This window comes from Carya illinoinensis, chromosome 15 (assembly GCF_018687715.1).
Source record: "Carya illinoinensis cultivar Pawnee chromosome 15, C.illinoinensisPawnee_v1, whole genome shotgun sequence".
NCBI lineage: Eukaryota > Viridiplantae > Streptophyta > Magnoliopsida > Fagales > Juglandaceae > Carya > Carya illinoinensis.
Window position 1 is genome coordinate 27,148,511 of NC_056766.1, and position 27,421 is coordinate 27,175,931.

At 35.8% G+C, this 27,421-nt stretch overlaps 1 pseudogene; it reads right to left on the minus strand.

The window, feature by feature from the left end:
* Nucleotides 1-319: 319 nt before the first annotated feature.
* On the minus strand, nucleotides 320-24,707 carry LOC122296767 (annotated as a pseudogene).
* Nucleotides 24,708-27,421: the final 2,714 nt, after the last annotated feature.

Sequence of the window (27,421 nt, forward strand, 5' to 3'; positions counted from 1 at the left end):
AGCCACACATAGTGAATAGTATTAGACACTTGGCATAAAGAGGAACCATTAGATGGATTTATGAAGGAAATCAAGATGTAAGATCATGCTATCTAAGCAAAACCTTTTTAATCTGATTAACCAAATTGAGCAAGATCAAAGAGGGTTTCCACACTTGGCAAACGTTTATGTCTCGCTAGAAATTTTTGTCAAATATTGTTGACAACAAACAACTTTCTTTATAAAAAAAATTATAAAAAAAAAGGGGTACTATTTTCCCCCATAAAAAGCCCAAAAAAAAAATAAAAAATAAAAAGTGTGAAGCATTGGGGAAAATTGGTTACTTGGGTTCAACTCTTTGTGAGACTGTGTATGCACCATTATAATCAAAGGCATCAATGTTACTAACATCCTTTTCGAGCCATGGATCATTGTAAGGATGCTTAGAAACACCCGTTGAAGTTCCAAAGTTAGTTGTAGATGTGTTTGTGGCCACCCCATCACTCTGTAATATAGTTTCAAGTGCCTTTACTACTTCATTCATTGTTTGATGGTCTTTAGGTAAATCTTCAACACATTGCATGGTAATTTCCAAGAATTGTCCAAGCTCTATAAGATTTATTGTGTCTCTAATGGATGAATCAATCATATTCCGCAAGCCATAGTGCTCTTCATTGTCCTTGTTCATCATCATTCTTACTTGACGAACGATGAACTTTCTCTTCTCAATTGGTCACTTGGTTGTTAACAGATCAAGCATAAACACTCCAAAGCTGTAAACAACAGTCTTCTCAGTTAATTGTTGAGTCTGGTAATATTCAGGATCTAGATAGCCCTGCAAGTAGAAGGCATCTTCTAAATATTAAAATCCAGAGAGGATTCCAATGAATGTACAATCTAAACTGTATTACACAAACGTTTTTAATTTTATTGTAGGATTGGAAGGATTTGCATGTACTTTGAATTTATTAATACCATGCATAAACAAGAAAATGAAATAATAAAAATGTATTTTGATATAAGTTAATCTACCAATTTGGTTGTCTCAATTTCCTCAAAGATACTCTCTCTCTCTCTCTTAGAGGTAATGAATTTTTTTATTTTTTTTTTCCAGACAAGAGCAAAAGGTCACATGTCCAATAGTGACCTCGTCCCAAATTTTATTAATAGTCCTCACTTATGGTGAAGGAATACTGTAGTAATAAGATAGACACTTGGGATTTACAAATAAGACACTAAAACCTTCCCTTGTATCATACCAAAATATGACAACCAAACCAAACCAATAAAAAGAATCTAAACAGGCCTATAAGGAAAACACAAAATTCTAAACAGGCCTATATGGAAGAAATCTACACAAGCCTAAAAAAACACCAAAACCGAAACACACAACCAGCTAAGTTCTTATGGCCGGGATACCCACTTTATCAATCTAAACAATGCCCTTTAACATCCTTGGCAAATGGTCATAGTTATCATAAATAGAATTAGAGCTCAACTCACCTTGTTTAGCTAGAAAATCTGCAGCTTGATTTGCCTCACGGTATTGATGGAGCACTCTGAAAGTAACCCCTTGAAGTTCAAACATTAGCAGTTCCCAATAATCCCATATATACCACAAAGTATACTTCCTTGCTTGAATCCAATCCACAATAATTTTTGAGTCACTTTCGATGATCACTCTAAAGCACAACAATCATTTGCATAAATGGACCCCCTCTACAATAGCCTTTAACTCAGCCTCATTATTAGTACCAATGCCGAAATGACTAGAGAAGTCTCCCTTCATGTTACCCTCCGCATCCCTAAGAATGCCCCTTCCACCCAAGCTGCCTATGTTGCCACGACAACTGCTGTCACAATTCAACTTCATCCAACCCGTTGGGGTCTTTGATCAAACCACTATCTTATGATCTCTCATGCTAACAGCTGGAACCTGCAGTCGAAATTCTTCTAAGATATGTAAGTCATGCATAGATAATGGATGAGTATTAGTGATTTCACTTGCAAGAATCCTCAGCCACACCCTTACCGACCTCCAAACTTGATCAATGCTCTCTTTCACACCCTCCATACGCACCTCAAATCTTCTTTTCCACAAGCTCCATTCCACGTAATTATGCATGGCATGATACCTATTAGAACACCAGTAATCGACGCTTTTCTTGTACAAATGAACCAAGCAATTATTCTTGCCTTCCAGGACCTTTGTCGCATGCAAGGTATTCCCAGAAGACTACTAGCACGATCCAAAACCCCTTTTGCAAATTGGCCATGGCGAACACATAATCAATGGTTTCCCGAGCTCTTAAACTACAGAAATCACATGTTGAAGCTAGTAAAACACCCTTGTTCTGCACCTTATCATCCACAGGTAGCCCATTAAACCATGCCTTCCAAATGCACATAGATATCCTATTTGGTAGTATGTGGTTCCAAAACCAATCATTCCAAGGCAACATCTCTCCTTTTTTCCAAGTTTCCTCCCATGCCACCTAGCCACCTTGTTTCTAATTTTATCAATTAAAGGCTCAAGTATCCAAGAAGTCAATTTTCCCGATACCAAAGGGGCACCCAAAAAAGTCACCGGGAATTTTCCTTCCTTTAAACCCATCCACAACAAACCATGTTTACTGGTTTGAGTGATAAGCTTAGAAGGAAATAACGCCGATGTTTCTTTGCTTATTTGCTAACCGGATTGTTTTTCATAAGTAGCAAGCGTATTGACAAGGCTTTTAATAGATTTCTTCCCACCGTTAGCAAAAATCAGGATATCATATGCATACAGCAAATGCGAGATCATGGGAGCCCCAATAGGGTGATGAAATTTTCCAATCCATCCATCCTCAAAATGTTTCTTAGGTAATCTTGTCAAAACTTCCTCCATTATAATAAACAAATAGGGCAATAATGGATCCCCTTGCCGTAGGCCCCGAGAGGACCGAAAAAATCCTTTAAAAGTCCCATTCATCATCACAGAAAACCACGGTGATTTCACACATTCTCCAATTAAATTGAAATTTTTATTTGATAATCCAAAGGCATGAAGCAAATTTAGTAGAAAGCCCCAATCAATCCTGTCATATGCTTTGGACATATCAATCTTTATCATCACATTGCCACCCATTATTTTTTTTGTGCAAAGAGTGTACCATTTCCTAAGCGAGAGTTATATTTTTAAAAATGCTCCTCCCTAGTACAAAAGGGCCTTGTTCATGAGAGACTAATTTATGAATAACCCTTGTCAACTCAGTAACAATAATGATGGAAAATGCCTTATAAGCCACACAACACAAACTAATAGGCCTAAATTTATCAAAGCTCGAAAGATCAAGAATTTTTGGAATTAATACAATAAAGGAAGACGAATAAAACCTTGGCAATGGCGAGCCCTGGAAAAATTCTCTAGCTACCTCAATAACATCCTCTTTTATAATATCCGAGCAAAACATAAAAAAGCCATACGCAAATCCATCAAGCCCCTGACTACATTGTTTTGGAATGGAAAAAAAATGCTTTTTTAATTTCTTCCTTGGATGGCTCTAAACATAGTATACTATTATCCTCATCAGAGTCGGATTTATCAGTGAGAGATGATAAATCCCCATGCTCCACTTCCCTAAGCATCGTAAAAATTTCCTGGAAATATTGAGAGGCTTCAAAATTAACATCTTCAGCATTTTCCAGTATCTAGCCATTTGAAAGACCCATAGAGAAATCTATCCTTGTTTCCAACTCTGATTAATAACTGAGTGAAAAAACTTTGTATTCTAATTACCTTCCGTAATCAATTTTTTCTTAGCTATTTACCACAATCGAGTAGCTTCTCTTTTTTCCTAGGCATCAATTCTCTATTTTAGTTATCAAATAATCAACTTCAATCTCTTCCAAGTACCCCAACTGTAATTGATTATCTAGAAATTCCAACCTTCCCTCAAGGGCTCTAATATTCAATTCAACACGCCCAAAAACATTTTATTCCAACCTCGTAAGGCTAGCTTATTCCTTTTCAATCTGATAGCAAGTTTTAAAAGACCTGATGCCGAATCTTGCCTATGCCATGCCTCCTTCACACAAGATAAGAAATTTTCATGCAAGCACCACATATTAAGAAACCGGAAAGGAATGGGAAATATTTATAAAATGGCCTATTCAGAGAAACCACCATTGGGCAATGGGCAATGATCCGAAGACTTACGACTCAAATAAGCTAATTGTGCAGACACAAACTGATCTAAGAAGGCATTGTTATTGACCACTCTATCCATTTTCACTCAGCTTCTCATCACCTCATCATGACCATTACACCATGACATAATTCTACTACCACCGAAAAGATCAAACAAACCACAATTAACAAGACATTCATTAAATTCAGACATAGATATTAGCAGACAGGGACTTCCACCAATTCTTTCTAAATCCATGCGAATAGCATTGAAATCACCCAATATCATCCACGGTTTACCTGCTAATTGCCTCTCCTCCAATTCCTTCCATAAATCCCTTCTTTCCATGTAAGTTCATTTAGCATACACAAAAGTGACAAGAACCTACATATTGATCAAATTAAACCAACCAGTAATGAATTGAGAGGTGCAAAACACTACCTGAAACACAGTAGCCTCTTTCCAAAATATCCACAGCTTCACACCTTGCTCTTCATTTGAACTGAAATTATTAAAATTCAAATAACTTCCAAGAGAAGTCATACGATTTGCTCCAATAAATGGCTCTACAATAGCCACAAATTAACACCCTTCTTGTTTAATAACATTTTTAGCTTGCTTCTGTAACGACCCAAGCCTTTGATATTCTAGTAGAAAATTGTGTTAGCCATAGGTTCAATTTTTGAGAGTGGGTGTGAACCCTTTGTGATTTCTCCACTTCCTTGTCCTCCACTAATATTTTTTTTCCAGCATCAAATCGAATGTCCCCATCAAATTCATATACTTTTTCTTTCTCCATCATTAAAGGAATTTCCCCGTCCTCTTGATTTGAAGAGTAGCCAAATGCAAACTCCCATTGATGTTTTTCTGTATGTAATTCCTTATTAGGAGTTTTCAAAAGCATCCATGTTTCCTTCTACTCTATTGCCTCAATGGACTGAGTAGCTGCCAGTTCTTCATCATGCCAAACTTCCTCACACTATTCATCACTGGACACGACTTGTTTTCCATCACCAGAAGGAGCATCTTGATCAGGATTATCAACAACGGTTTCACTAACATGATCCCCCCATGTTATTTGCACTGGAACCAATCAGACCCGAGTTTTTAACTACTTTTTTAGCTGCTTCAACGATAATTTCATCAACTTGATCATTATTTCCAAAGATAACAACATCATTTTGCTTCATTTCCATGATATTAGTTACCCCTTGAATCACAGGCGATTTTCCAGATGTCTCATCATTATGAACCCTTACAACCTCTGCCTCCTTTGAACCCAAAGGCTCTCCCACTATTTTATTCACTTTTGATTGCCTGACTTTTTTTTTTTCTTTCATTTTTCCCTCTTCCTTACACTTCTCACCCATCCTACAAACAACGATATGCCCTTGGCAGAAACACTTCTTACAATAAAAGCCTAGTTTGTCATATTTAGCCACCTACCAAATGCAAGTCGTCAGAGATACCACTATAGGAAAATCTGTCACCAGCTCCATGGTTAAATCCACCTGTAATAGCCCTCTAGAAATTCACTATTGGAATTTCTATTGACTTTAGGAATCTCGTGAAAGCCCCATAAGTTTTCACGAATTGACCAATTGCATAGGTTTTAGTCTGTTAACATAGTCAGTGCTATTACTCACTGTGGTGCCAGAAATGTGATTTTAATTATTTGAGATAGTTAGAAGTGTTAGAATACGTTATGGTCTGCCCCACTAGACTCAGTTAATTATTTAGGATTTTATGGTGCAATAACTAATTTCCATAATTTTGGACGAAACCCATTTTTAGGGGCACTTCGGGGTTGAGTTTTGGTAAATGATTTTCACTATTGGTTAATATTTAGGATTTTTCAGTACTAAGTTTATTATGTATTTTTTCAGAGTGAATAGTAACCTCGATAAGCGTACTAAGTGCAGTGTTTTCAAAATCACAAGGTGGAATGTCCAAATTTAGTTAGAGAAGTTTTAATTGGACACTTGGCAAGATCTTAGCCACACATAGTGAATAGTATTAGATACTTGGCACAAAGACGAACCATTAGATGTATTTATGAAGGAAATCAAGGTGTGAGATCATGCCACCTAAGTAAAACTTTTTTCATCTAATCAACCAAATTATCCCAGACAAAAGAGTGTTTCAACTCTAGTGAAACCCTAAATGCTTGGAATCCAATTGAAAGTCCAAAATTTTGGTTGGAAACCTCAACCCTAAATGGTTTCCTTAAACCCTAAAGTTGGCCTCCAAACCGCTTTTTATCCGATTTCTAGCATTGTGTTTAATCACTTGATTAAATCACTTTCACATACTATTAATTCATCAAATCCTTGTTATGGTATCATTATCCAACCTTTTAAACCTTCTAAATTTTATTGGGCCAAGAAAAATTAGATTTCGGCTTGATAGCATTTCAAACCCTAACCAAACCCCCTTTAAACCCCAAATTGAAGCCCACTTGGTTGAGGCCCACCAAGGCTCACGAATTTGGCCACCTAGGCAAAGCTTCTTGAAGAAGTTTACTCCCCCACATGGTAGACCATCTACTATCTTGGCTGCACCCAATAGTGCCTTGATGTGAAGGAGAAATCCACCTCATCAACCTCCATACCTCACAGCTTCTGCAGGCAGTCCTTGCCCCTCACTATTCTCCGCTTTATGTCACATAGCTACCCCCAATCAAGGGTCATTCAAGCCCATAACTCCCCCCTCCAGAAGTCAAAAGTCGTGCAAGACACATTTCTTTCCCTTTTATCACTTCTTCACCCCGTTCTAAAACCCAAAAGAGCTCTCTCGGGCAGATTTTTGGGTCTTTTTGTGTGGAGCTTCTCAACCCTTTGTAAGTATTTTAACGTGATGACTACTCATAAAATTTGTTAATCTTTGAGTGTAGTTTCTGTAGATATATTATTTGTCTCACTCCATGGTCATTTGATTGGTCAAAAGTATTTTTGACCATGGAAAGGTCATTCTGGGCGTAAAACTAGAGAGTATGTTCTGTTTCAGAGTTTTTGACCAAGCTAATAGACATATCTTGGTCCAAAAATTTTATGGAGTGTTTTTAGCATATATTTATGAGTTTACATTGAGGTTTTGTTGCATGAATTTGGTGATAGATTTTCTTAGATTTAGAAACTTGAAAGTTGGGAGTGGAAAAATAGTTTTTGTTTGGAGAAGGTTTGAATATTTCATGGTTTGATTTTACTCTAAAGACTTTGATATTTTATATGATGACCCTAAGTCTCTTATTTTCATTTTAGGATGTTATTTTGAAGATATTTAGTATTATTTTTAAATATATGATTTTTCTATGCAAGAGGATTTCGGTTAGGCCTAAGATTTGATGTTTTTGCGTTAGATCCATGTTTTATTGAGTTTTAGCCATGTGATTTTAAGTTTGATGGTTGGATTTTCTTTAGGAAACATTTTTAAACCATGTGATGTTTTAGTTTGAAGATCTCATCTTTTTAAGCCATGGATCAAGAGATTGATCAAAGCTAGTTAAGAAAAAATTGTTTCTATTTTCGGACTAAGTGTAAAACCAAAAACTCCAAATGTTATTTTGTGATTAAAACATATTTGATCTTAGTATGATGTTATGAATATGTTAGAAGTAAGATTTGATTTTGTTTGAATTCTTGGAGATATTTTGATTTAGGGTCAAAGCTTGTGATTCAAGGGTTTGAATCTTTTTACAAAAAGGTTTGGTGATGATTATTAGCTTTTTCTAAATGGATATTTTAAGAATGGTTTTAAACTTAGGATAGAAAAATTTTTGTTGCAAAATATTGGTTTAAGCATGAGTTTTGAAGTTGGAAGGAACAAAAATAAGAGAAACAGCCTATGGATGTTTCGCCCATAGTGTGTTTTCCATAGTTGTGAGTTTTTTTAATTTTTTTTGAGTTGATATTTGAGTTTAGTACAAAATTTACATGATGAATGTAAATTTTGGAAATTTTTGGAGTTAGGATGTGAAATCTATAAGTTAGGGGTAAAATGGTCATTTTTGTACACGTAGGGGTAAAAATATAATTTTACTCTAACTTAGCTTGTTTTCATGTTTCTGAATGTTAGTAATTAGATTTCTAATTTTTAGAATACCCTCTTACAATTCCTCGTATTTCGCATTTTATTATCGTAGAACGCGACGATCGAGGTAAGTTAGCTTTTAACTTACGAACAGTTTACTGTGTATGGGTGATAAGTAAAGGAACTAAAGTGTGTGTACGTATGTATGTTATCATATATGCCATTCCATGTCAAGTTCTCACATATTTTTCTATTACACATAATTTATTTTGTCATGAATTATTCATTAGTTACACAAGATATTCTGTCACGTATTGTTATACAGGGCAAGTATATCATGTTAAGTATGTCATTTGTTACATGTCAGTCATGTCACGTAAAGTACATTGTTGCAAGTATGCTATGTTATGAAATATTATCTGTTGCATGAAATGTTTTTGTCCCATGTATGTCCTCATGCAATTAAGTTATTGTTCAGTTTATTGTGACTACACTATCATAGTAATCTCATTAGATAAGAATACACCATCATGGTAACCCCATGAGATAAGAATAAGCAATCATGGTAAATCCATGAGATAATAATACACCATCATGGTAACCCCATGAGATAAGAATAAGCAATCATGGTAACTCCATGAGATAAAAATACACCATCATGGTAACCCCATGAGATAAGAATAAGCAATCATGGTGATCCCATGAGATAAGAATAAGCAATCATGGTGACCCCATGAGATAAGAATACACCATCAAAGTAACCCCATGAGATAGGAATAAGCAATTATCATAAACCCATGAGTTAAGAATACACCATCATGGTAACCCCATGAAATAAGAATAAGCAATCATGGTAAACCCATGAGATAAGAATAAGCAATCGTAGTAATCCCATGAGATAAGAATACACCATCATGGTAACCTCATGAGATAAGAATAAGCAATCATGGTAAACCTATGAGATAAGAATAAGCAATCATGGTAACCCCATGAGATAAGAATACACCATCATGGTAACCCCATGAGATAAGAATACACCATCATGGTAACCCAACGAGATAAGAATAAGCAATCATGGTGACCCCATGAGATAAGAATATGTTTCAAATCAAGTCCACGTCAAGTCAAGTTTCAGATCAAGTTCATGTTATGTTATATTATGTTATATTATGTTCATGTATATGTTATGTTCATGTTTACGTTAAGTTTCAAGTTTATGTTCATATCATGTTATGTTCACATTTATGTTATGTTCAAGCTCACGTTCATGTTATGTTATGTTCATGTGCACGTTAAGTTCCAAGTTCATGTTCATATCATGTTATGTTCACGTTTATGTTATGTTCAAGCTCATGTTCATGTTATGTTATTTTCATGTTCACGTTATGTTTCAAGTTCACGTTCATGTCATGTTATGTTCACGTACATGTTATGTTCAAGTTCATATTCATGTTATGTTATGTTCATGTTTACATTATGTCTCAAGTTCACGTTTATGTCATGTTATGCTCAGGTTTATGTTAAGTTTAAGTTCATGTTTATGTTATGTATGTTCACGTTCATGATGATTCAAGTCTATGTTATGTTTCAAGTTCACGTTCATGTTATGTTACTAGTCCATGTTATGTTTTAAGTTCAAGTTCATGTCATGTCAAGTCAAGTTCAGTTCACGTTTCAGTTCAGGTTATGTCAGTTATGCCATGCTATATGTCAAGTTATGCTATGCTTACTTACAACTTGAATTATGCATTCATGCTTTTACTTCCATGCATGCATCATTAACGTGTATGGGAGTTTCCTGTTAACTTACTGAGTTTTGTAATCAAATCTCACCATGGTAGTCCTAACTACCATTCCCCTGAATGGTAGGCTGTGTGTTAGGATCAGAGTAGGGAGCGGACATTGGTAGACTGGAGGAGGTTGACTAGATGTGCAGACACGATGCGGAGCTTACAGCTTCCATAGTTAGTTTTTGTATAGTATTCTGGCCTTGTTAGTCAAGTTACACGAGTTAGTTGACAAACTTCCTCAATAGTGTATTTTGGTAATGTAAATATGGAGTCCGGTCTCCCATGTTTTTGAGATTTCAGTCTTCTAAAACTCGTACTGAAATCGTGAATGTTTATTTTGTTAAGTATGATTGGATTACGATTTAACTATTTGGGATATTATAAGTTTGGTGCATAGTATTTCTCAAAAAAAAAATTATCCACTACGAATATTGCATAATGCTAGATTCATGTTAGGAATATTGCATCTTATATGTCATGAACGGGGGCAAGTAACCTTGTGTTGCATGTCCCGACTCTTCAAATGTCCATTAGATCCCAAGCGAAAATCTGGGGGCATCACGCAAATTCAAGCCCCCATTGCTCTTGTCCTATTCATCATAGCATTATCAGTGCCGAGATAATGGCCAAACCAAGTTGCAAGAATTTGTAGACAATCCTATCTATATAAGTGCATTAGCAATCATAGCAAGACAATCCATTGAGGAGCCAAAGGAGATTCCTTCTTTAGGTCAAAATCGCTGGTTCACTTGAACAGTCGAAAGGAGTTCTCCTCCAAAGTTCTTCCTTCATGTGCCCAACCATGCACAAAATCATGTTCATTTTTCATGTGAATCAAAACATGATAATCATCCATGAAACTAATTAGTGGAATCTCTAAAAGCCCCCATTTTTTGACCAGATGCAAACTTATATTATCAATTAAAGACCTAACTCACTTGAATTTCATCACCAACGCAAACTTAAAATCTTCCGCAGGCTTCATATAAAGCCTAACTCCCCCTTAATATCCACTAGAAAATGCATAGGTAACTTGAAGGATGAAGTCTCTGCATGTTTTGAGACCGCTTGAGCATAAGAATTACAAATTGAAGCACAAGGAACGGCATTCCCCGCTGACGGCAAGGCCCTCAGCGGGGCAATGTATGCTATCGAGAGGCAACCCTAGTAGCATAATCGCCCAGAATAGGAAACTTGTTGTTGACGACGTGTTTTGCAGCCTAGGCAGTTGTGCGGGCCCGCCCTATGTACCTATAACATGAGCAGAGGATGGACTCGAGAGAGTTCGTTAGTCCTCTGATGGTTTTGTTAGTAGGTGTTTCACATATGTGTAAAATGTATCAACCAACCTTTTTCGTAAAAGGGTTGGGGCTTTTATACCTGACTCGAACCCTGTGAGTGAGGAGAGGTGTGGGATTCTGAGGTATGTCTGAGTCAGACCTATCTCGTCTCTGGCTTGGCAATGGCTTGCCATGCTATGGTCGCGTGAGGGTATACCCTGCCACATAATAAATGCGACTTGTTACTGGTTTTCCATGACTGGGCCAATAATAAGTGTGACGTGCCCTTGGTTTTCCTCGATTGGACCAATAATAAATGCGACATGCCTTGCCCACTCGAACATGGGGAGGCGTGTTGCCCTTCCTTGGGTGGGTGCGGCTAGCTTGGGAAACCGAGATAAGCAGGGTTTTTGGCGCGCGGGGGGGGGGGGGGGGGGGGGGGGAAGACACCGGATTGGAGATGGCCTTTCAGCTGGACCGAGGCCAATAAAGTAGCATAAATCCTAAAGTATCATGTTGATACAAAACAACTTTTCCTTTTGGCTTTATATTAAATGCAAAAAAAAAAAAAAAAATGTTATTGTTTCTCGCAATGTGTCAGATTGAAGACCTCAATAATATGTAACACTCAAGCATTAGACTCACAAAAGGGAAATCTCCCACTGGACAGGAGACTTACACAATCATCTATTTTAAAGGAAAGCCTAGAGGGCTACATTTCTTAACATACCAAGAAATCCTAGTGATAGTAGGAACCCTAGCCCTACTAGGAAACCTAACCACACTAGAAAGAAAACAAGAACAACCATATAAACCCTCCTGAGCTCATTGTGAACATCATAGGTCCAATTAGAAACATTCTAATCCTACAAGAGTATAAAAATATTGGGATAAGCCCAATTAAAGGGCTGCCAACCCAGTAGAAGCCTAGCTAATGAAATTAGGGCCCAACCTTGCTCCTAACACCTTAGCCAAGTTGTTCCAGGCTAGTTTGGGTAGTTGAATGTTCTGAGAATACTCTACTACTATTTATTATTTTATCATTATTTTTATCTACTTTTTACTATTTTGTATTACTATTCAATATTTTATCATTATTTTTCACTACTATTTATAGAATATCAGAGATAATGCAACTGCATTAAAACTTCTAATTCCCCCTAGGAAATCAAAGAAATCTCAACTCATGCTTGTCCAATAGCCCCATATTGCTAGGAAGCCTAATCCTACACAAACATGGAGTCCTAGAAGCCTTAGGACTTACAGTTACCTAATTTCTCAAATAGCGTAGGAATCCTATTTTAACAAAATCAAACTTCAAATTCATCCAACCCTAAGGGTTATCTAGAAACTCATCTACTAAATCTCGGAAAGTGTTGTCAATCTTAAATAAAAGAAAAAAAAAATTCTTCACCAACAAATTCTCATTGTCATTCACTATAAAACAAATCATATAGTGGGATTACCATAATAATGATGATGATAACAACAACAACGATGCTAGTAATAGTAAAATCTAAAAGAAAATATACGATACTTAAGTAGTTGGGCAGACTCCACTGTCTCATTGTTAAGTCTATGCATTACCACCACCAAAGGCCTTAACCCAGTTTATTTTCCACACACTCATAACTCATTTCCTCACATACTCATTCAAAATGGTTTTAGCATTGTGGAATCTTTTAAACTTGGCTCACAGGTAGGTTTTTAAGAGTAGTAGTGTTCTCTACCCTTGAGAGGTCAGGAGATGCTACACATATAATAGCGTGTATAGTAACACTTACCATCATGCTTTTGACTTTAGTTGAAACATGGCATGTCAAAGAATCTGATACTAGCTTAGACAAGCCAAAATCTACAGCTTTTGCAGTTAAATTTTGGTCCAACAGAATATTCATGGACTTAACATCTCTGTGGATGATAGGAGGATTAGCAAGCTCATGTAGGTTAGCTAATCCTTTGGTTGAACCAAGAGCAACGTGGAGTCTTCCCTTCCAATGAAGATAAATTCCAGATTTTCCTACAATTCATATTTCCTACATATATATTTGACATTTACAAAGAGGTAATTAAATTGATATGAATGTACGTACTTGGTAAACTATCTCTAATTGTTCCATTAGGCATAAATTCGTAGACCAGCATCAGCTTTCCTTGTTTGAAACAAAAAACCACAAGACTAATAAGATTCTTGTGATGAACTCGAAAAAGTAATTCAATTTCTATCATGAACTCAAGTGCACCCTGCATTGATCCTTGTCAAGCTCTTTTGATGGCAACAACTTGTCCATCAAAAAGCCTCCCTCTATAAAATTGGAGAGAAGATAAAAACACCAACAACAAACAGTTCTTGCAAGTGAATTTTTGCAAAAGTTGGACTCATGAATATTGAGACATTTATCTAGCCATACACTCCAGAACCTATCACATTTCTCTTGGCAAAATTTTTGTGCACTTTTGGAGTTCATCATAAGAGAACAATCTTGCACCTTTTAACTATGGTGCACTAGTGCTATCATTGCCACTTGATGCCCAAGTAGCTAGGATATGGAGAAATGACTAGATACTTAGTCTTGAATTTGAACTATAATAATCAATTACAATAAAATTTATTTTACGTATAAATTACCAAATGGTTCACTTGATCCAATGGCTTCTTCTGCACGTTTCCCTACTCCCTACTCGCAAGAGCCCCAAAACCAAAATGGCACAACAAATTGCTATCCCAACTATCACTAATATAAGTTTTTCCATGTTTGGCAAAAATAACTTCATTGTTAGGTAGAGATATAATTTTCTCTCTCTCACATACCCAAACCAAAGATATGATTTGAACCTGAGAAAGCATAAGGATGTGCCATGAAATAATAGGTTCCAAATATATGAGGTAGCTTATGTTCTTGATAAGTCAAGAAGAACCTAATTCTCTGAATCTCTGATTGATTAAAGTATTTTCTAATTGATGGAAAGAGTGTCAATTGCATTTGAAGATAGTCATTAGAATTGAACTTGGTATCTTGAATATAAATTGAACCTGGAAGGAGACTCAGGTTTATCCACAGGCCAATTTCCAGTAACTGAAATACAGTTACATTGGACAATTCCCTAAAAAGGAGTCCTCTAAAATATAATGTCCATTTATATGGATAGGCACATTCACAACTTTGAGGGTTGCACTTTTGATTAAGAGGACATAATGTACTTCCACATTTAGCCAGGCTAGTAGAATAGGGCTTTGTTGGTTGTTGCTATTGATGGCAGTAAGAATCCTCCAAGATAGTTGGTTGTTGCTGTTGATGGTAGTAAGAATCCTCCAAGATAGTAGAGTGACACACTAGGTTTCCTACTGAATTGACAAAGAAGTTTGATGGTCATAATAAAATACACAACACATTTTGGAAATTGAGCAATTTAGAACCATGAGTTCACTCACATTAAGGATTCACGATAATTATTGCTCACATTTACAAAAGAAATGTGGTTGTTTTGTAATCAACAAGCTTTAGTTGTTGGCTGATGTTTTCACCCATGTCCAATGTCTTATTAAATTTGTTGTTTTTCAATTTCCTATGAATCGAAATCAAGTATTAGTTATCAAACTGTTAGTTTATTTGATATACCAATAGTATATCAACTTACACTTGCTGTATTTGTGGAAAGCTAAACAATTCTTGTGGTACCAACCCTTGAAGTGATCCATATTCCATAATCTTGCGCACCAATCTCATAAAGGTAATTTTAAAATTTGAGGAAGTTTGTAGAATTTTCATATGTGAAAGATTGAAGACTTACAGTGTGGTGAGTGATTATAAGGTTGAGAACCACATTTGAGCTTCTGATGGCTCAAATGAGTTATTACTAAGGTCCCTGGTAAAATAAACCATCATACAAGTTTCATCAGTGCTTACAAAGAAGAAATTACTCAAAAATGAAATTGGCAATTGCAAGCAACACCATGCATCTACTTACAAGTAATTGAGATTCAACATTTGAGTTAAGTCTAGTAAAGCGCCCGTCAGATTATTTTGCACTAAATCCCTAAGATGATATCAAGAAGGAGAAAGTTGGTAACCACCAATATATATGATTATAATAAAAGAACATCACCACTATATAAATGTTGTAAAAAAGTACCCACAATTTAACGATATTTGTTAGGTTGCTGAGATCTGGGACACTTCCTATTAGAGCAATTCTGTCAAGCCGACTATTGCAAATTGGAATAATTTTAATTCTCAAGAACAATACTAGAGAGTGGACATGTACTGAAAATTAAGGTTAGTTGAGTAACACCATTGTGTCATTAAATTGGTGTGTATTTTACTCACAGAACTTCAAGACTTTGTACAAGTCCTAATGTTGGTGGGATACTTCCAAAAAGTTGATTTCCTTCAAATAATCTATCTTTGAAGAAAGTATTTAGAAGTAGAAGAATCCCAAGCATGCATGAAAGTAAATTAATAGTTGGTATCAACTTACATATGTATCAATTTCATATCAGATCTGAATAATTTGGTTGGAATGGGACTTGAAAGCTTGTTCTTATTGAAATGGCTGCAGGTTTGAATACATCACATCATTCTTCTTTTATGGATGCAATAATCAACATGGTGTATCCTTAAACATATTCAAATTCTAGCATTTATACTAATAATAGATTGAGCCCAAGGCATATTGGAAAAAAGAGAAGATTAAAAGCTCTCAAGTGTTTAGCCTTCAAAAGAAGGTCCAAACTTGGGGCCACAGAGGTTGATATCAGGAGAGGTCCTATCAACATATTATCTAGGATGTCTAGCCAGTAGAGTTTGGTGAGTTTACCCAAAGATGGATGTATCTTTCCAGTTAAGTTGTTTGAATTGCTCAAGGAGAGAATATTGGATGAAGTATAAAAGTACTAATTATTAGGTACTCTCGAAATATATATGATATGTGGTACTTTTTTTCTATAATTAACAAGAGATTTTAGTACCAAGAATAGGCACAACTCAAGTACAAAAGAAGTATACAAAGGAAATACCTACTACACTCTAAGACTAAAATAGTTTCAGTACAATATCATCATCCCTTACAAAAATCCTAGCCCACAAACACAAAGTAGAAAAGAAAAAATTTTGAAGTTCTCCAAGAGAATGATCTTTGTCTTCAAAATATCTCCCATTCCTTTCCATCCAAATACACCACATTAAACACAAAAGAGTCATATTCCATGTGGCAGCTACAAATTTCCTTCCCTCAAAACCTCTCCAACATGCAAGAAGATTTAGAACTTCCTTTCGCATCACCCAATATAAACTTGTTTGACTCAAAACCTCATACCATAAAGACTTTGCCACCTCACAATGAAGAAAGAGATGATTTATAGATTCACCATCCTTCTTGCATATGACACACCAACCAGCAATGCACGTACCATGTTTTCTAAGGTTATCCATGGTCAAAACATTCCCTAGAGCAACCACCCAACTGAAAAATGCCACCTTAGTAGGAACCTTCACTCTCCAAATGGATTTCCAAGGGAGAGCACAGCCAGAATGACCAGTCAACACCTTATAAAAAGAACTAATAGAAAACCTGGACTTTCCAGCATAGATCCACAGTAAACTGTCCTATCTTCCCTACATCACTTTTCAATTATAAATTCTTTCCACAAAATCAGAAACATCATTCACTTCCCAATCATTTACCTCTCTAATAAAATCAATATTCCACAGAATATTATTATCCATATGTTGGATATAATCTGCCATAGTAGATTTTGATCCCTTAAAAAGAGAGGGAAAATCATATTTGAGAGCTAACTCCCCACACCAAATATCATGCCAAAAAAGAATCATCTTCCCTCCCCCACCTTAAATGTAATATGTTTTGAAAAGTCCTCCCAACCTTTCCCAATGAACTTCCATAAACTCACTCCATACTCTCCTCTAACTTCATTACAACACCAATCCCCCCATTCACACCCATATTTTATAACATTCTTCCATAAAGCATCTCTTTCTAAATGATATCTCCAATGCCATTTCTCAAAAAGTGTTTTGTTAAACATTCTCAAATTTCTCACCCCTAATCCTCCACAATAAATTGGTTGGCAAACCTTGTTCCAACTAACCAAATGAATTTTTTTTCTCCTCTCCTATACCTCCCCATAAGAAATTATGATAAATTTTCTCAATTCTTTTAGCAAACCCTAATGGAAAAGGGAAAAGTGAAAGAAAATACGTGAGAAGATTAGATAGCTTACTCTTTATCAAAATAATTCGTCCCCCTTTAGACAAGTATAGTTTTTTCCATCCAGCCAACCTTCTCTCGATCTTCTCAATCACCTCCATATGGAAATAGATTTGTGAGAGGCACCCAACGGAAGACAAAGATAGTTCAGTGGCAACAAAGAAATCTAACACTCCAAAATATTAGCCAAATCTAAAATATTGGTTACTGCAACCACTAGAACAATTTCAGACTTGTTAAGATTACCCTTAGACCTAAGACAGCTTCAAAACATAACAACAATGCTCTCAAAGATTGAAGATGTTCTTGATTAGGCTCACAAAAAATTAAAGTGTCATTGGCAAAGAGATGATGGGATAATTTAATGCCATTTTGATCCTCATTTCCCACCTTAAAACCCGACAAGAAACTTTCTTCTACCACCACTTCAATCATTCTACGCAATGCATCCATAACAAGAACGAAAAGAAAAGGAGATAGCGGATCTCCTTGTCTCAAACAAAGAGAACTATTAAAAACTCCAACTAAGGAACCATTCACCAAAATAGAAAATCGTGCCGTCTAAATGCAATGCTTGATCCACATACACCATTTCTCTCCAAAACCATACCTCCCAAGTAAGTACGAAAGGAAATCCCAACACACATGGTCATATGCATTTTCCATGTCCAATTTAATCAAAATTCCAGATTCATTTAATCGAATTTTTCTATCCACAAATTCATTAGCAACTAAGACCGAATCAAGAATGTCTCCCCTTACAAAAGCATTTTGAGATTTTGAAATAATTTTTCCCAACACCACACTCATATGATTAGCTAACACCTTGGATTTGATCTTATAATTCACCAAATTGATAGGCTGAAAATCCCACATCTCCACAGCCCCTACCTTCTTGGGAATAAGAGCAATAAATGTAGCATTGAAGCTTTTCTCAAATTTCATAAATGTATAAAATTCAAGAAAAACCTTCATAATATCATCCCACACTATTTCCCAACAAGCTTGAAAGAAATCCATTGAGAAACCATTCGGTCCCAGAGCCTTATCCCTCTTGCCATTCCTCTAATCACATCAACAACTTCATCCTCTTCAAAAGCTCTCTATAACCAATCCGCACTGATCTGGTCAATGGAGTAAAAAAATAGTCCATCAAGCTTTGGTCTCCACGATTATTCTTCCCTAAACAGCTTCTCATAAAAATTCACAATGTGATCCTTAATGACCTCTGGATCTGAAAGGATGTAATCACCATCATGCAATGAAAAAATAGTCCATATTATTTTCTATATTCCCAAACTCCTCCACATTCCACTTCTTCAATTTTTTTTAAAGCTTTAAGTAATTTACTAGCCAGCACAAAGCTCGGGGTACCAGAAAAAGAGTGCGAAGACCACCACGACCTCACCCTATCCAAAAAACCTTCATCCTCCAACCACATATTCTCAAATTTAAAGTAATTATGCCCTCTCACAATGCCCCCACATTCCAACATTATAGGATAATGGTTAGAACATATTCTCGATAACCTTTTCTAGCTCAAATCAGGAAAGCAAACTTCCTAAGAAGCCAAAACTAGAAACTTCTCCAGCCTAGACATGCTCTTCCATTGGACCATATAAAATCCCCACCAACCATCAGTAAATCTATCAAATCCAGCTTATAAATCAGATATGAAAAAGTATTTGTAACGCCCCTAGATTCCGTTTGGGATCGGACGAACATCCGAATAGTTGGGACATGTAACACAAGGTTACCTACCCATGTTCATCACATATAAGATGCAATGTTCCTAACATGCATCTAGCATTATGCAATATTCGTAGCGGATAATTTTTTTTTAGCAATACTATGCACCAAACTATAATATCCCAAATAGTTAAATCGTAATCCAAGCATATTTAACAAAAATAAACATCCATGATTTCAATACGAGTCTTTGAAGACTATAATCTCAAAAACATGGGAGGCCAGACTCCATATTTACATTACCAAGATACACTATTGAGGAAGTTCATCGAGTAACTCATGTAACTCGACTAATGAAGCCAGAATACTACCCAAAAATTAACTATGGAAGCTGTAAGCTCCGCGTCGTGTCTGCAACCTCCTTTAGTCTACCAATGTCCGCTCCCTACTCTGATCCTGACACATTGCCTACCATTTGGGGGGAATGGTAGTTGGGACTATCACGGTGAGATTTGATTACAAATCTCTATAAGTTAACAGGAAAACTCCCACATAGGTTAATGATGCATGCATGGAAGTAAAAGCATGAATGCATAATTAAAGTCTTAAGTAAGCATAGCATAACTTAACATATAGCATGGCATAACTGACATAACCTGAACTAAAACATGAATTGAACTTGACTTGACATGACATGAACTCGAACTTATAATATAACATGGGCTAGCAACATAACATGAACGTGAACTTGAAACATAACATGGACTTAAATCATAGCATGAATGTGAACATACATAACATAAACATGAACTTGACCATAACATGACATAAACGTGAACTTGAGACATAATGTAAACATGAACATAACATAACATGAATGTGAACTTGAACATAACATGTACATGAATATAACATGACATAAACGTGAACTTGAAACATAATGTAAACATGAACATAACATAACATGAACGTGAGCTTGAACATAACATAAATGTGAACATAACAAGATATGAACATGAACTTGAAACTTAACGTGAACATGAACATAACATGTACGTGAACATAACATAACATAACATGAACTTGATCTGAAACTTATTCTTATCTCATGGGGTCACCATGATTGCTTATTCTTATCTCGTGGGGTCACCATGATTGCTTATTCTTATCTCGTGGGGTCACCATGATTGCTTATTCTTATCTCATGGGGCACCATGATTGCTTATTCTTATCTCATGGGGTTAACATGATGGTGTATTCTTATCTCATGGGGTTACCATGATTGCTTATTCTTATCTCATGGGTTCACCATGATTGCTTATTCTTATCTCATGAGGTTACCATGATGGTGTATTCTTATCTCATGGGGTTACCAAGATGGTGTATTCTTATCTCATGGAGTTACCATGATTGCTTATTTTTATCTCATGGGATTAATCATGATTGCTTATTCTTATCTCATGGGGTTACCAGGATTACTTATTCTTATCTCATGGGGTTAACCTTGATTGCTTATTCTTAACTTCTTGACATGAACTTGGAATCTTGTTCAATATAGATTTAATTTATAACGTGACCATATGGGTGCTACACGGGTCTTCTTGAGCCGTGTGTCCCTACCATGACCATATAAATAACTTAGCATGAACGTGATTTGAAACTTAACTTAACAGAAACTTGATCTAACTTCTTTACTTAACATGACGTACTTGCAATGGTGAATATTACATGATACGACATACATGTAACATGTGGCATACTTAACATTGCACACTTATAACATATAGCAATACGTGACAGAATAGATTGTGTAACAGATAAATATTCATGACAGAATAAATCATGCATAACAGATAAACATGTAATGATGTGGCATGGCATGACATATATGATAACACACATACATAAATTGTAGTTTCCTTACCCATCATACATCCACAGTAAACTGATAGTAAGTTAGAAACTAACTTACCTGGATCGTCGCGCTCTACGAGAGTAAAATGTGAAACACGAGGAACTCCAATAGGGTATTCTAAAAGTTATAAATTTAATTACTAACAATTAGAAACATGAAAACAAGCAAACTTAGAGTAAAATGACCATTTTACCCTCTACATGTGGGAAAATTACCATTTTACCCCTAACTTAAGGATTTCACATCTTAACTCCAAAAATTTCCAAAATTTACATTCCTCATGTAAATTTTTTTCTAAACTCAAACATCAACTTAGAAAAATTTAAAACAAATCACAACTATGGAAAACACACTATGGCCGAAACATCCATAGGCCATTTCTCTTGATTTTTGTTGCAATTCTCATGCTTATGAACAAGTCATCGTGTGAAAATACTTACAAAGGGTCAAAAAGCTCCACGTAAAAAGACCCAAAAATCTGGCCAGGAGAGCTCTTTTGGGTTTCTCTCTAAGAACGGGGTGAAGAAGTGATGAAAGGGAAGGAAGTGTGTCTTGCACGACTCAAGACTTTTGGAGGGGGAAGATATGGACTTTAATGACCCTTGATTGGAGGTGGCTATGTGACATAAAGTGGAGAATAGTGAGGGGTAAAGGACTGCCTGCAGAAGCTGTGAGGTATAGAGGTTGATGAGGTGGATTTTCCTTCACATCAAGGCACTATTGGGTGCAACCAAGGGCAGTGGATGGTCTGCCATGTGGGGGAGGAAACTTCTTCAAGAAACTTTGCCAAGGTGGCCAAATTCGTGGGTCTTGGTGGGCCTCAACCAAGTGGACTTCAATTTAGGGTTTAAAGGGGGTTTGGTTAGGTTTTGAGATACTATCAAGTTCAAATTCAAATTTTCTTGGTCCAATCAAATTTCCAAGGTTTAAAAGGTTGGATAATGATTTCATAACAAGAATTTGAGAAATTAATAGCATTTGGAAGTGATTTAATAAAGTGATTAAACATAATGCTAGAAATTGGATCAAAAAGGGTTTGGAGGCCAACTCTAGGGTTTGGGGAAACCGTTTAGGGTTTCAGTTTCAACCAAGTTTTTGGGATTTCAATTGGATTCCAACCATTCAGGGTTTCACTAGGGTTGAAACCCTTTTTGATCTGGCTCAATTTGGTTGATCAGATGAAAAAAAGTTTTGCTTAGGTGGCATGATCTCACACCTTGATTTCCGTCACAAATCCATCTAATGGTTCTTCTTTGTGCCAAGTGTCTAATACTATTCACTATGTATGGCTAAGATCTTGCCAAGTGTCCAAATAAAAGTTCTCTAACCTAATTTGGACATTCCACACTGTGATTTTGAAAATACTGCACTTAGTATACTTATCGAGGTTACTATTCACTCCGAAAAAATGCATAATAAACTTAGTACTGAAAAATCTTAAATATTCATATTAACCTATAATGAAAATCGTTTACCAAAACTCAACCCTAAAGTACCCTTAAAAATAATTTCACAGTTTCAAACAGGCGTTTCGTCCTAAATTATGAAAATGGGTTATTGCGCCATAAAATCCTAAATTATCAACTAAGTCTAGTGGCGCAGACCATAACGTATTTTGACACTTCTAACTGCCTCAAACAATTAAAATCGTATTTCTGGCACCATAATGAGTGATAACACTGACTATGTTGACAGACGAAAACCTTTGTGATTAGTTGATTTGTGAAAACTTACGGAGTTTTCATGAGGTTCCTAAAGTCTATAAAAATTTCACAATTGAATTTCTAGCGGGTTGTTACAGTATTCATGGCCTGAGAGAAATAATTATCCCCCACTCACTCAGTATGAAACCTTGTAATGTTGAAATCCACACCAAAGCACCAGGGAACATCCCAACAGTATCTAACGTCTGCCATTTCCTCCCATAACATCCTCCTAACATTATCCACATTAGGACCGTAAAAGCCCATTCATATCCATCATCCAAACTCTTGAATCGATAAGCCACCATAAATTCTTCCACATAATAATCTATCATCTCCACGACCCTCCTATCCCACATAACAACAATACCACCTAAAGCCCCTTTCAAAACTAAATCAATCCATCCCACATAATAATCTATCATCTCCACTACCCTCCTATCCCACATAACAATAATACCACCTAAAGCCCCTTTCAAAACTAAATCAATCCATCCCACATAATAATCTATCATCTCCACTACCCTCCTATCCCACATAACAATAATACCACCCGAGGGCCCTTTAGAAACTAAATCAACCCATCCCACATAATAATCTATCATCTCCACTACGTGGTACTCATTTTTTCATAGAGTGCCATACCAATCAAAATTAAGGCCTACATAAAAAAAAAAAATTATAATTATATGGCATATTGTGATAAAATTGGGTATCACGTCATTCTTGGAGATAGAGAAAAATTACTGGAATTGTGATTCATGTAGTGATCTTATAGGCGTTGGAAGATCTTACAAGAAGTAGAGATCTGAAAGATTTCCCAATTCATCTAGAATATCACCACTGAAGCTACAACCAGCTAGGATTCTGAAACATGAAAAAGAAAAGTGTGTGTGTATATATATATATGCGTCTCACTATTATAGTTGATGGATGGGAAATAGGAAATTATAGCTTGCTTATTGGATCTTACAAGGTATTTAGCATTTTCAAGTCCCCTAACTGTGGAGAGAGGGAACCTGTGAGCCTGCAGTTAAATGATAGGTCCCTGAAATTTAATAATGTCAGTAGCACTCCAAGGCACATCACAATGCCCAACAAGCCATGCATTAAGAATGAAGCTCCTCAACAAATTATGTATATTATTACAAAGGTTAATAAAAGAAAAAGAAAAATATGTAGCATAGAAAAATATGCATTAACTCAGACTTTTGGAGTATTAAGTTATTTCAATTTATTTTAGAAGAGAAAGGAATTAGGGCTAAAAGACTTTCTAGTATTAAATTGGGTCTCTCAATATTAACAAAAAAAAATATATTTTATCTTTTTTAGAATTAGAACTATAATGAATCGGCCTATAAAGCAAGTGGTTTGTTGACAAAACAATTTTACAAGTAACATTAAGAATATGCATGTGTTTTCATTTAAAGAAAAAGAAAGAATAATACTTACAATGATGTCAATTTAGTGAGTTCCCCAATGTCACCTTGGAGCTTCCCTTCAAGGTCCATCGTTGATAATGTCCTGAAGAGGTTTAAAAACAACTAAATCCACAACAAATCAGTATTGAGATAGTAGTGTTATTATTATTATTTTAGTAATTATTTTATCAGATCAGTTTTGAGATAGTAGTTTTATTTGAATAGGATTCTTCCACTTTGTACACCCATTTTATCTCTCTATTTGATTTCCCAAGTTTGAATAGTTTCCTAATTAGTAACTAATTTACACGGCAAAAACCCTAATATAAATCCTCTTTTCCCCACAACAGTCCCTCCATCAAACAAAGAATTCTCATGGCTAGAACCTCCCACGTTGAAACCAAAAATTCCCACACAAATAGACAAGACACCATTCTCACCCCAAGCAGCCACTCGCTGGTAAACATAGAAACTGCTGACCCAACTTCCTGAACTCAAGCACATGTCCCTCCTCCCTCGGTAAACCACATCGACCACTCCCTCTCTATGCCTTGCCGATTCTCAGTGTGAAGCACAAACTAATTTCTCTTCTCTCCCTATGTCACACCATGATGAGAATTCAAAATGTCATATTTTTCTCCCTTAATGTTAGTCTTTTATATTTATTCGGTGCCTAAATGTACTCATTTTTCTTATATTTTGATTTAGGATGCAAATGGAGGCGTTAAATGCAAAATGAAGCTAAATGGGTGATTTTGGATAGTTTCGACATCATTTCATAATCTAGGCGTAACTCTTCATCTGAGCTCCAATTGAGATGATTCAAGATGCTATGGAACTCCAAGAAAAAGCTCCACAACTTTCAATTTTGAGTTTTGAGAGATACTGGCTGCATCAAGGTCAAAATAGGGCTTGAAGTTGCTGTACCTACATTGTTGATGTTCTGGAACATTCCTTAACATGCAATTCTAATATGTGGATTTGACGTGGTTTATTTGCGAAATTTTTCAGATCTGGTGCAAAAAAGTTATAGCTAAAAATACCACTTTCCTAGTTATATTAGGACTTTATTTTATTTTTAATATTTTCCTTAATTAGTTAGATTTGGATATTGTTATTTTAGGATAATATTTTGAATATTTTTAGGAGATTATGTAGGCTTCTAATATGGGGGCATGAACGTGTAAAAAGGGGGGGGGGGGAATCATCAGACTAGAGACACATCTCTCTTCCCTCTTCTCTAACTTTTCCTTTGAGTTTTCATCATGGCCCTGCATGGCTAAACTTTCATAATTTTTCGAAGGAAATGGATGCCTCAAAATCAAGAAAATTGTGAGATATGATTTGTTTTTATTGTTCAATTCATGCTTTGAGTATCGGATGTTCTTCTGTGCCTATTTCCATGATCGTCTTGTTTAATTACTAGGGGGCCTACTAGTTTATTATTCATTGCAATCTACTGCTAGGTTAGATATCAAATCTATAATTGTTTGATCCCTCTAATTTGTAAAGCAACTAAGATTTAATGATTTGCTGCGTTAGAAATTATTAGATTTTAGGAAGAACACTTGATGAAATTAAATGCAACCACTTGTACTTGTATTTTTTAGCTTCATTGATCTCTCTCATTCTTAAGGTTGCTACTAGATTAAACCTTTAGCGCTTGTCTTGGGTTGTTCAGTAGTTAGGGTTAGTTAGATTGCTTGTTTTCTAATTAATTGCAAGTAAGGAGAGATAGGAAAATAGTTCCAATGGTGAATATTCAAAGTATGAATTGATATATACTTGCATCGATGATTAGTTGAAAAATTCTGATGCTGGATGTTGACTTAGACCAAGGTTTGTTCTTTTGATTGATTTTGATACATTAATTAGAATTGTTCCTTAGTTTCTCTTCTTAAAATTATTTTTGTTATATTCAAACACTCCCTTCCTTGTTCACGTAGCATAAAACTAAGCTAAATACTCTTTGTGAGAACGATCCTTACTTGCACCACTACATGTGTTTTTAGGAGTATAAGTTTTAATTTTGGTTGCCTACGACAGCACACCGAATTTTGGTACCGTTGCAGGGGAGTGATTCTAGTTGTTTTTTTTTTTTTTTTTTTTTTTTGTGCTTCTTGTTATCCTTATTTCATTCTTGAAATTTCCAAAAAAAAAAAAAAAGATCATTAGTTTTCGATAGTTATTTTTATTTATTTTCATTACTCTAGACTTTTCCTGATTTGTTTTTTATGGTTTATTAGAGTTCCATTGATTGTTTATGATTGTAACTCGATCTTCTAATCAAGGTGATTTTGAGTGCGATCTAGAAATAGAGAGAACTTTGCACAGGTTAAGGAGGGAAGCTCGGAGAAATTCTGAAGAGAACGATTTGGCTCTTGATACCCTATTTGCTAGCGATTCTAATTTAGAAGAGGAGGAAGTCGTGGCTGGAAATCGAACTTTGACAGAGCTTGCCTCCCCTGATTTGAATCAACAACCTTTATGCATAACATTCCCTACTTTAGATGCTACTACTACTTTTGAATTAAAATCTAGACTAATACATCTCATGCCCACTTTTCATGGCCTTGCAGGTGAAGATCTTCACAAGCATTTAAAGAAGCTTCATGTGGTATGCACGAGTGTGAAACCCACAGGGGTGATTGAAGAGCAAAGTAAATTAAGAGCCTTTCCAATTTCTTTGGAGGATTCAGCTAAGGATTAGCTCTATTATCTACCCTCCAGGAGTATTACCATATGGAATGAGATGAAGAGGTTGTTTTTGGAGAAATATTTCCTAGCTTCAAGGGTGGCCAACATTTGAAAAGAAAATTGTGGTGTATGGCAGCACAACAGAGAGTCCCTACACGAATACTGGGAACGTTTTAAGAAATTATGTACAAGCTACCTCCATCATCAAATTAGTGAGCAGCTACTTATCGAATATTTCTATGAAGGCCTTCTACCCACTGATAGGAGCATGATTGATGCTACTAGTAGAGGAGCTTTGATGGATAATACTTCCGAGGCTGCGAGAAACTTGATTGCAAATATGGCTGCCAATTCTCAACAATTTGGCACTAGACTTGACCTTCCGTCTAAGCATGTTAATGAGGTAAATATTTCCTCCCTTGAACAAAAAATTGTGAGTCTAACTTATCTTTTTCGTCATATGACTGTAGGTAATATGCAAATGGCAAATTTTTATGGGATTTGTTCGGTAGTAGGGCATC